The sequence below is a fragment of the Lathyrus oleraceus genome, chromosome 1 (genome assembly GCF_024323335.1).
Source record: "Lathyrus oleraceus cultivar Zhongwan6 chromosome 1, CAAS_Psat_ZW6_1.0, whole genome shotgun sequence".
NCBI classification, from domain to species: Eukaryota; Viridiplantae; Streptophyta; class Magnoliopsida; order Fabales; family Fabaceae; genus Lathyrus; species Lathyrus oleraceus.
Window position 1 is genome coordinate 131,877,654 of NC_066579.1, and position 12,633 is coordinate 131,890,286.

A 12,633-nucleotide genomic window follows, 5' to 3' on the forward strand; every position below is an offset into this window, starting at 1 on the left:
AATATCAAGATTAATCCAAAAAAAATTTAACTCAGAAAATAAAAGAGGAAAATATTTAAATATTTTTGGTGAAAGTCCCATATTTTTTGTATCAAAAATGAAATTTATATGAATTAAACAAAATAACACAGTTAAATGGAAAATCAGAAAATATGGAAAATCAGGGGCCATTAGATCTCCCTCATTAATTGAGGTGGCAGATCTGATGGCCACGCGTGTGCAGTCCACCAAAGACCAAGTCAAACACGCTGCAGGAGTGGTAATCACAATGGATGCTTGAGATTAAAACATTTAAATCAGATCAGATGGCTTGGACATTGTCAACGCACCAACGGAGCCCTAGATCCGGTCATCTTCTCCGGTGATCACCACTGGTCTGGTCCAAGCTCAACTTCATGAAAAATGAAAAGTGAATACACAAATTTGAAGGAAAAATGCTCAGGAGCACGAATCTGTCCTCAATTTTCTCCAATTCAAAGTATATAAAAATATACAAGGATTTGAATTTTGAGGATCATGAACTGAGTTGCTTCGATTTGACCTCAAAGCAACTCAATCTTGTTGCCTACATTGGTAGGACTTCAGCCAACCAAAAATCACAAAGAATGGTGATGAATTGAGAGAGAATCGAAGAGATGAAGTTTCTGAAAAATCACCTTCGAGTTGACTCAATTTCACTTGATCTTGATCTGGATTTGCTTGCTTTCTCTTCCTCTTGCTTGCAGAAACCAATTGAGATGAAAATGGAAGTGAATTTTTTGGAGTTTGAACTTCCAAACAGAAGATGAAGTTCAAGCTCGATTTCAAAAGACATCTTCAGGAATTCTATGCAATGGAGGGTATGGATTGATCTAGCAAAGCTTGGGCAAGGTGTTGATGAAGATCTGATCACATTGCTTCTCTACTTATAACAATGCCATTGCTTTTCACACACTTCCTTTCAAATATCCAAAAATAGCAATGACCTCATGCAAGCTTGCATGGGCGTGTGCAAGGCCTAAAGAATGATTAGAAAGGATCCAAAATTGTGCACATGTGATGCTGAAAGTGTTGCATTAAGCCATGCGTTGTTGAATTGAATTGGATTATGAAATTCTTCCAAATGGTATCTCACATTGAACCCATGCGCAATTCCTTCAATTTTGATCCAAGTGGCATGATATTACACTTTTTAGAAATGTGATATCAAGGGGAACAACTTTCATGTTGAACATGTTTTCATTTGAAGCTTGGATCATGATGAATTTTGAGGTGGAAGTTTGGGAAATCAAACATATTTGAAAATTTTCTAAGTCCAAAGTCAAATGTTCACTTCTTCCACCTTGAATAACTTTTTCTATGGACTTCAAATGGAAAACGTTCCTTCATAAAAGTTGTAGCTATTTCAAACCTATTTAATTTGGTCACAAATTTGACCGAATTTGGATTTGGCATGAAGGAGTTATGCATTTTAGAAGTTGAGGAAAATCACTTGTCCAATGGTATTGGCCCAAAATGACCTATAATGTTTCCTCTTGGAACATGCATTTGCAAGTCGAATTTGAACTTACTCCAAAATTAAAAGTTAAAGTAGACATCTTGAATTTGATCATGGAATTTGAATGGATTTCATCTCATAAGAATTGAGCAAGTTATGGTCTTGGGTAGTTGACCTCCAAACTAGGGTTCAGACAAAATGACCTATAATCTTTCACCATAAAAAATGACTTTCCAAGAAAAAATAGCTCTTGACCTCAACATGAAAGTTGTTTGGAATGTCATTTTGAGCAATATTTCTCTTGTAATCATTTTCATATGACAAAAAGTGTAGGAGATAGGGTCTAGGGAACCCCAATTTTGACCAATTGACTTTCTCTGGTCAACCACCATGAACCAACTTGCTAGCTTGATATTATCTTGACTTTTAGGACTCATGGAGGATCAAATATGTGTAGGATGATGAAAGATGAAGTACACCTTTAAATTTTTTATCAAATGTTGAAGAAACTTGTTGAGGAAGTTACACAAGATACCCAGATGAATTACGGTTTCCAAGGCAAACAAACTCAAAACTCTTGATGATTTCTTGATCAAAATGATATGTGAAGACCATGGGGATCCATATATGATGAATAGAATCAATGTGAACCATTTCTTAATTGAACTCCTTGCATTAAGGGTCTCAAACCTAGATATTAGCTTCATATATTATGAGTGAGCACACACACTACCTACAAAAGAGTTAAACTATCTATTGACATATTTTGGGTATTTTGGTTACTAAATAATGAAAAACAAAGTATGATACAATCAAAGGTGCTTGGTTATCTATCCCAATGTAAGCCCAATGAATGAGTGGTAAGGAGAATGCCAAGGTGTGATCCCAAAGCTAATGCATATGATGAGATAGCATGAGGGATCTTAGGGTCAAAATTGGGGTCTTACAGCTGCCCCTATTTAAGGAAATTCTAACTGAGGAGGTGAAGGTTAAAATCTTCGTATCGACTCAGTAGAATGGACTCAAATAACAACATATAGAAATAATCCTTGATATGTTCATCTTAACCGATGACTGGTTTCCTTCTCTTTGCGGTCTTCTACCCGGTAACCGGTAGTTATAAATCCTACTTTTCTTTTCCCCTTTGAAGATTTTATCCTTGATATGTTCATCTTAACCGATGACAGATATTTCTCTTATGGTATTCTATCCAATAGCTGATAGATGTAATTCCTATTTCTTCCTGACATAGTCTATCCTTGATATGTTCATCTTAACCGGTGACAAATATTTCTCTTTGATGGTATTCTATCCAGCATTCGATAGATGTAATTCCTACTTTTTGTTTAGTTGGTTTATCCTTGATATATTCATCTTGACGGATGACGGATATCCTCCTTAACATCCCCAAGCAAGTTTATCCTTGATATGTTCATCCTAACCGATGACGGATTTTCTTTGCTTTGAGTCTATCCTTGATATGTTCACTTTAACCGGTGACGGATATTCTCATCTTTGGTCTTCTGCCTAGTAATTGGTAGTTGTAAATCCTATTTCTGCAGTTCTCCCCAGCAAGGCTATTCTTACCCAGTAACCGATAACGAATACACCCGCCTGACGGTTCCCAGCGAGTCATCCTTGATATGTTCATCCTAACCGATGACAGATGTCCTCTCTGTCAGATCTTTGTTATCTCCTTACCTAGTAACCGGTAGTGGATAATAAATTTCTGCTCCTCCTGTGTCGGAGTCTATTTCTTCCTCAGTTGAGTTGAGTGCACATTTCCTTTGTGAAATCGTTGTTCCTGCATGATTCAAGTATGTCCGTTTTATCCTGATCTACTTGTTTCCCATGCAGATGTTTTTGTTCCCCGATTGAGTCCTTCCATTTTTATGGAATTCTTCTAGTCCCTAGCAGTTTTTAAGTCATAGCCTGGCCTATGCATAACCCTTTCATACCCCCCAGAGTCTCTGTTTCCCCAGTGAGCTTTCCTTACGGAATGCATTGTGCTCCTGCGAACTGTTGGTTGCTCTAATTTCTTTTCCTTTGTGGCAACATTTCCCCACAGAGAATTTTCTTTTAACATTCATATCATATGCATCATGAGGTCTCTTAGGGACCAAAATTTGCTTCTATATGTTGTTATTTAAGCCCATTCTACTGAGTCGACATGAAGATTTTAACCTTCACCTCCTCAGATAGAATGTTCTTAAATAGGGGCTGCTGTAAGACCCCAATTTTGACCCTAAGATCCCTCATGCAATCTTATCATATGCATTAGCATTGGGATCATACCCTGACATCCTCCTTAGCCCTCTTTCATTGGGTTTGTTTTGGGAGAGATCACCAAGCACCATGTGATTGTATCATACTTGTATATTTATTATTCTACTAACCAAAATACCAAAAATATGTCCTTGTATTGGCCTAACCCTTTTTGTAGGTAGGGCATGATCACCATTGATCTATCAAGTTCACATCTAGGGTTTAAGACCCTCATGACTAAGAGCACAACGAAGGAATGATCCACAATGTCTCTAAGCATCATATATGAGTCCCAATGATCTCTACATGTTATTTTGATCAAGAATTCTTCAAGAGTTTGGACTTGGTTGGCCTTGGAAACCCTAGTTTGTCTGAGTATCTTAAGTAACTTCTTCAACAAGCTTCTTTACCAATTGATCAAATTTCTTAAGGGAAACTTCAAAACTCATCATATTATGCATACATGATCTACCATGAGCCTAAAAAGTCAAGAGAATTGCAAGCTAGCAAGTTGGTTGATGGTGGTTGGCCAGATGAATTCATCTAATCAAAATTGAGTCCCCTAGACCCTATCTCCTACATTTTTCACCATATGAAAATGATTCCAAGAGAAAATTTACTCTAAATGACATTCCAAACAAATTTCATTTTTATGTCTAGAGCTAAATTTTAATGGAAAGTCATTTTATATGTTGAAACATTATAGGTCATTTTGTCTAAACCCTAATTTGAAAGTCAACTTCCCAAGGCCATAAATTGCTCAATTTTTATGAGATGAAATATTTCCAAGTTGCACAATCAAATTAAAGATGTCTACTTAAACTTAGATGTTTGGAGTGAGAGCTAAATCAACTTTTATGAGCACGTGATATAAGGATACATTATAGGTCATTTTGGACCAATACCATTGAACACGTGATTTTCCTCAACTTCAAAAATGCATAACTCTCTCATTATAAATCCAAATTATGTCAAATTGGTGACCATTTTGAAGGTAGCTTAAATAGATACAACTTTGATTAAGACACTTTTCTCATTTGGAGCTCACATAAAAAGTTTAGTAAGGTGGAACATTGAGATTTATGGCTTGACACTTAGAAAAATTTTCAACATGTTGAAACTTCCAAACTTCCACCTCAAAAATAACCTTGATCCAAGTTCCAAATGGAAACGTATTCAATATAATAGTTGTTCCTCTTGATCTAAGCTTTCCAAAGAGTCCTATTTAATTCATTTTGGACAAGGTTAGCTAGGGCAGCACATGGTTTTAACAGGCCTGCATCAAGTGGAAAAATCAAAAGTGCAAATGACCATTTCACATTACCTTGCCATCCAAGCTTCATTTCAATCTCATTTTAGATGCATTTGTACCTAATTGGATTGCTTCATGGGCCTGTACACGCCCATGCAAGCATGTGCATGACATTGCCAAATTTGGAAGAAACTTGAAGTGTGCAAATAACATTCTCAATTGCTACAAATACAAGCCCTCTGAGCTCATTTGGGAGGATCCTTGCGCGCCATCTTTGTCCCCTCTCTTCAAACCCTCACAATTCAAAGGAAAACCTGAGAATTTTCATTTTGAAAATTGAGTTTGAATCTCATTGTTTGGAGATTCAAAAACTCCAGGATCCAAAGCTTTATTCCATTTCCAAACCACTTCTACAAGCTCCCTGAGTGTGATCAAGCAAGGATTGAAGCAGGCAAGATCAATCCACCATAGTTACACGTTGACTAGTGACTATGGTGGAAAGCGCGCTGATGGCCACTTGATCTGCCACCTCAATTAATGAGGGAGATCAAGTGGTACACGTTTTTTCTGAATATTTGAATTTCATTTTTTTTCATTAATTCATATTAATTTGATTATTGATCCAAAAAGTATGAGAATTTCACCAAAAAAATTTAAATAAAATCCTCTTTCATATTCTGAATTAAAATTATTTTTTGGATCATTATTAATATTTTTCATGATTTAATTGATTTTGTGAATATTTTTAATTGTTTAAAAATACTTTTAAGTCTCTAACAATTCTGACATTTTTTCTCCAAGGTCCTTTAACCTTGTTTGACCTATGATAAATCTCATGGCCATTTCTTTGGTGTTTTGATAAGGTTTTAGGAATTTGACAAACCATATTTAATTTAATGCATTATTTTTAGTATTTTTAAATTGAACAAATGACAAATAATTGTGTTGAGCCATTTTGATTGTTTGTATGAGTTTGACTTGTGTTGTATGGCCTTGGTCAAGGTTGATTTGACTTTGCTAGGTTAAGATCATTGGATTTAGGGGATTGATGGAATGCACATTCCATATTCCAAAATGAATGAATGATCTTAATTTGCTAAAAGTCCTCTTTTGTCCAATTTGAGTTTTATCCATTTCCCCTCCCTCTTCATCTTATTCCCCTTCTTTATGCATTCATGTCATGGTCCTATGATATCTCAATGTCCTAAGGCTAGTTGATTGAAAATCAACATAAGTATGGATGAGATTAGGCCACCTCTTTTGCATATTATTTTTGTGTGTGGTATGTTTCATGAGCATAGTCCATTATACTATGTCTCTAACATGCATTAACACCAAAATTCTATTGTCCGGCCTCAAATAGTTGTGACTTCTACATAAGTCCAATTACGACTGCTTAACATAGGGCTACATTTTTGACACAAAAGGCATAACATTCTAGTTAGTGAGATTGTAAGTCTCTCCTCTTTCATGGTATTGTGTGGAAACTTGGCCTTTTTTCCTTCCTTTGGAAGATGTCTTGGTTCAAGGATCCATGCTTGTGATAAGTGGGTTGAGTGTTCTCCAAAGAATGACTTAAAACAAAAAGCAAAAACAATACTAACTTCTAACTCATTAACAACTAACATTTACTTTCAAGTTATTTACTTTAATGCCCTTTATTTTTTAAGCCCTGTTCATTTGCCATTATTCATACCATTCTAATTGTTTATGTTAATCTCATTTTCACTTTGTCCATTTGGACCATATTTTGTGATATATTTTGCTTGTGTATATTGTGTTTGTTTGTATGGTCTCTGGCCATTAATGTACATAATAAGAACAAAAACCCTAAAAAACATCTTGTGTGGACTGTTGGTTTGATCTGAGACAATTGGACTTAGAATTTAGGCAACACTCCATATGCAAAGGACTTGGCCAATGCCAACTTTCATGTCACCAAGTGCTTGTAATCTGAAACTTCATCTGATACATCCTTGAAAGATCCATTTGAGCTCATCTACAACATGATCATTATGAAGCTGTTATTTTAAACCTATGACTTATGGCATTATGGAATTCATCTGCTACATGGGCAAATTTGAAGAAGATCATGGAATGGCTAAGCTTGGATGTGACTATCTTTATTTGATGCCTTGCTCTTTAAGTTAATATTGTGTACCTTGTTTGTTGCTTGATTCTAATGTCCAAGGGAATTTGGGTTTCTATATGACATTCTTGTCTATAGGATTGCAGCCCATTGGTCAGATCTTTTCAACTCTTAACTTTTAAATTTATGCTTAGGATTAGTCTCTTCATCTCCTCCCCATCTCTTTAATTTCAAAATCTCTCACTCCTTTTAAAAAAATTATTTGTTTGTACTTGTTTTTTTTCTAAACTTAGACCCTTTGTAAATTAGAAACTTTGGCCTTATGCCATTACATTTTCAAACTTCTTTTCTTAAATCAAACTTGTAAATAAACTTAACTATACTTGACTTAAAATTTTAAAAATCCAAAAATAACTAACTTATTCAAACCATTTTCTAGGCCTTTGTGCCTTTCAAACCTAATTTTTGTTAACAGTAATGCATCCACTTGAAATTTGTATCACGAACTACGAGGTTTTGATCCCTCATTTTTGTGTGGGTACGTAGGCACAAGTCCGAAGGTCTTGTCAAACACAAAAATATAATTAATGAATTCTTTTCTCATCCCCCATTCTATTTGCTTGCAAACATCATTTGTACAAAATATATATATGCACGCAAAAAAGGGCTCCCTAGGAGTACCTAGGACACTTTGGGTGCTAACACCTTCCCTTTGTGTAACCAACACCATTACCTGTAATCTCTGGCATTTTATTTGTTTTGATTTGAAAACTTCTTATTTTTGGGTTTTGTTCGTACTTTTCCCTTTTCCCTTGGAAACAATAAAAGCGCGGCGGCGACTCTTGTTCTTTGATGTCTATCTTATCCATAGCTTGATGATCATGAATTTACCGCTACAAAACCCATGGAGGGCTTTTCCTCATAATCCATCAATCTGAGGAGCTCTATGAGAGGGGAAACTATCTTCAAGCATATGACTGTGTTTCCTCAAAATGAATATATAAAGTCATATATGCCACTTCTTTCCCCTATTTTGTAGATGCAAATCTACTTGCATTCCAATCTTCTGAGGTGAACAAACTCATCAAATCTCTTTTATTATCATTCAAATAAGAAAGTGTAAAATAAGTTAAGCCAAATCTCGTAATACCAGGTATGGTCAAAGCCTTTCCTTTAGTATGTTTCTTCAACATACTAATGAGCATTGTTCCACCATATATATATGGTGATTTTTCTTCATATTTTTATAGTAGAGTGGTGATATTTCAAAAAAATATAGACTCGCGAGTCTATACAAGTTTGTGCGAGTCTACCCGGTTCTACTCGAGTCTATCAAAATTATTTTGTGCATGATTCTAGTCATTTTTACATCATAGACTCATAAACTCGTACAAGTTTGCGAGTCTACCCACAAGTTTGAAAATAATGACATTAACATTGATGTACAAACTAATGAGTTAGGATTCACACGAGTTAACCTTTACATGATAACTTATATGAAAAAAGAATTCACCAGGCATCCCTAAGTAAAACAAGTGTCTTATGTCACTGACCCTTATGACAATAGATGGTGAATTATTCTCCAAGGAAAACATATTTCTCATAATGATGAAAATAAATAGTTAATTCTTGATATTCCTAAGATCTATTCTTTTTCAACACATGAACTTACTTCATATGAAGAAGTTGATACATGTAATGTGCATGATATTCGTTATGATCATGAAGAAGGCATATAGGAAAATTAACAAGTAAATATTTTTAATTTTTAATTTTTAATTTATTATTTGTCATAATTTCTAAGAGTTCTTACACGTTTGTTAACTAGTGTTAGACTAACAAGTATTATTATTTTAAGTTATATGTGTTTAGAGACAACACACCAAAAAACGTTTGGTGAGCAAGTGCACAATAATTTTGTATGTTGGTTGTTTCCTTGTTTGATGTAATAATGTATAAAATGCATGTCATTTTGGTTGTGATGTATTAATATATAATTTTGTTTCATAATAGTTGTCATTTTGGTTTTGATTCACAAATGTTCTGTTGTTGTGTTTCTATATATATGTTTTGATTCATATAAATAAAAGTTATACAAAGCTTTATGTAAAATAAAAAATATATATATTAAAAAAACAATATGTTTAACCACGGTTGGTTCATCCAACTGTAGAGAAACGTCTATTTATGACCTTGGTTGGTTCTTCCAACCATGGTGGAAAGGTAGAGATACACACCATTTAAAAAATGTCAAAATGGTGTTGTTGGGTATCAAATCCACGACCTTTCCATTTTTCACTATGATTGAGTATTCCTACTATGGTAAAAAGTGGCGTACTATCCGACTTTTACCACGACCAATAGACCGTGGTGGAAAGCAATGCACATTCTATCACACTCTATGTTACCATAGATCATCAACCATGTTAAAATCATTATTCCAAATATGATGATAGATACTTTTTGTAGTATTGCAATCAAGGATTTTATCCCTCCAATGATCTCAAGCCCATAAAATACCAACAATAGACTGAGGTACAACCACATCTCTTCTTAACCACCTAAAGACTCTATACTAAATAGATACACTAACCCCACACATGGAGAACACATGATCACAAATTTCTATTTAGAGCACTCATATGACACGAGAAGTAGCAATAAGTTTGACAATGGCCCTCCATCTAAGCAGATTCATGCTAAAATACATCTTATGCTAAAAACACTAACATTGTAAATTTTATTATTATTATTATTATTATTATTATTATTATTATTATTATTTTTAAATTAACATATATTTTAGCTCATATTTGAAGACTAATCTGACAAATTAAATTAAGTGATATCTCCAATTTCAAGAGAGGAACTGCATTGGGGCTCTCAAACCCTAATTATATTCGCTCTACATCTCTTACCAACCCTCGCAAAATCATCTATAAATAATGTGACAAACTCGACCGTTCAGCAAAAGATTATTAAAAATTGCATGGCTACCCAAAACATCCAACAGACCCCATGGCACATCATGCTCGTCCTACATCTCAGCCAACTCCACGTGAATGGATAATGGACTCTGGTGCAACTACTCACATAACCAATGCTTTTGATAAACTACATGTCACATCTTTATTGTGGTGATAATTAGTTACTTGTAAGTGATGTTATGAGCTTGCACATTGTTAATATTGGTAAAATTCTCTACAAACCAAATCTAACCCTATTTTGAGAATGTAATTCATGGTGTCGAAGCATGTTGTTGTTGAAACACCTAGTTGTCGAAGTGTTACGGAGTTAGCCTCAACATGAATTTTTACTTAGGCCCAATTTTTCAATGTTAGCACAATTAGGTATTTGGCCGTTTAAGGAGCAAGCAAGCCCAAAATCTATAAATAGGGAGTGAGCCTTATTGATTGTAAGACAACAGAAGTACATTTGTACAATTGAATAAAATCTCAGTTTGAGAGTAGAGAGTTACTATGAAGAAATTCTTCTTCTTATTATTCCCCTATTTTGATAAAACAATATTTCACTTTCTTCCAAATTTTAATTCTTCTTCCATTAACAATTGTGCAGCGATAACAATTGTGAAGAACAAAAGGAGTAATCAGTCCGAAAGATTGATTATTGTTCATCAAGATTTGATTTGGAATTCTCCATATATTTTGGTGAATTTCTTGAAGGGAACTTGGGGAATTTGCAACATCAGGTATCTAGAGCACTGGATGAGAGATTCGTGCGAAGCAAAACACGATGGTGATGAATCATCCAAACAGGAATTTTCCGACGGGTCTCCCAATTCTGAAGAATCCGAATTACACAAATTGGTGCAAGCAGATAAAGGTTGTATTTTTCTGTCATGATCTTTGGGATCTTGTGAAAGAAGGAGTGATGCCGCTTGTAGCAAACGCGACATATGAAGAAAAGGTTGCACACAAAGAATTGAAGAAGAAAGATAATAAAGCTCTCTTTATGATCCATCAATGTGTTGATACCGACAATTTCAAAAAGTTTAGTGATGTTGAATCAGCAAAAGAAGCATGGAAAATTCTTGAAAAATCGTTTGGAGGCACGGAAAAAGTGAAAGAAGTGAGGTTACAAACTCACAAAAGAACGTATGAATTACTTCGGACGAAAGACAATAAAAGCATAATTGATTTTTTCATTAGGGTTACAAAACTCCTTAATCAAATCAAGGTATATGGAGAAGTGTTTACATCAAGATCAGTTGTTTCAATGATCTTTAGGTCATTGGCTCTAAAGTTCGACCACATGGTAGTATCTATAGAAGAGTCAAAAGATTTGTCAACATTGACAAAGGAAGAGCTTCAAGGGACGCTTAAATATCATGAAAAAAGAACGACTGAAAGAGTTGTAGGCAAGTTGGAGACTGATATGGCTTTGTAGGAACAATCAACAAGAGAAAAGAAAGGCAAAGGGAAGTTGTTCAACAATAAAGGTAGAGGAGGATACAGTAATTCGACTGGTTGAAATTAGCAAGAAGGAGGATGGTCGAACCAAAGAAAGCCCGCATACCAAAGCAACCAAAGAGGTGGTGTTGTAGGTTGAGGAAGAGGTGGTGGTCGAAAATCTGAACAGAACAGTTGACTAAGAATTAAATAAATCATATCTAAAGTCCAGAACAGTTGACTAAGAATTAAATAAATCATATCTAATGTTGAACACAAGAATATATGACATCACACAAAGTCCAGAACAGTTGACTAAGAATTAAATAAATCATATATGATGTTGAACACACGAATATCCAAGAAAATCACATACATAATCTGAAGACTATGAAGAATCCAAAGACTCTGATGAATGTACATTTGTAGACTCTAAAGACGCTCAATCTAAAGATCAGTCAAAGAAATATCTGAAGAAGACTCAACTAACAACTATCTGAAGAATACAAGATCTGGGAAAAGACTCTGATTTCTGTTCACGCTGATTCACGCCCAACAAATCATTTGACCAATCAAAATCAAAAACTTAACAAATAAGTATTCTAAGTATGGTATGAATCTCTATATGGATAATTATGAATACACTCCAAAACTTCTATGGAAAGGACAAGAGAATTAATGTCATGAAGTCCCATTATTGGCAAGATATCACCATCAATATTCTCTCCAACAGTATCATCTCCAAGCACCATAAAAAGGCCCAACTATCATTATACCAAGATATGACGTTATCACACAAGAATTCTGCATATACGCTTTGGATCATATACTAAATTCTTGTCATTCTATAATTAAGTTATTACACACTACTTGTTTCTCTTAGTATGATCTTTGATCATCTTTTTTTAATTGTATCCATCTAGCTTATCTAGAAGCACCAAACACATTCTTGCAATTCTCAATAGTTGTTGTAATTCCTTAAGTGACTTGTGAAGTCTGTAGACTTGAGAGGGCTAAGAGATTGTTGAAATCTTAGACGTTTGTTGTAATCTTAATAGATTATTGGATTAAGTCCTTATTGAAGGTGAAATCACCTTGGTCGGGTGGACTGGAGTAGCTTTGATTTTCAAGAGAATCAGAA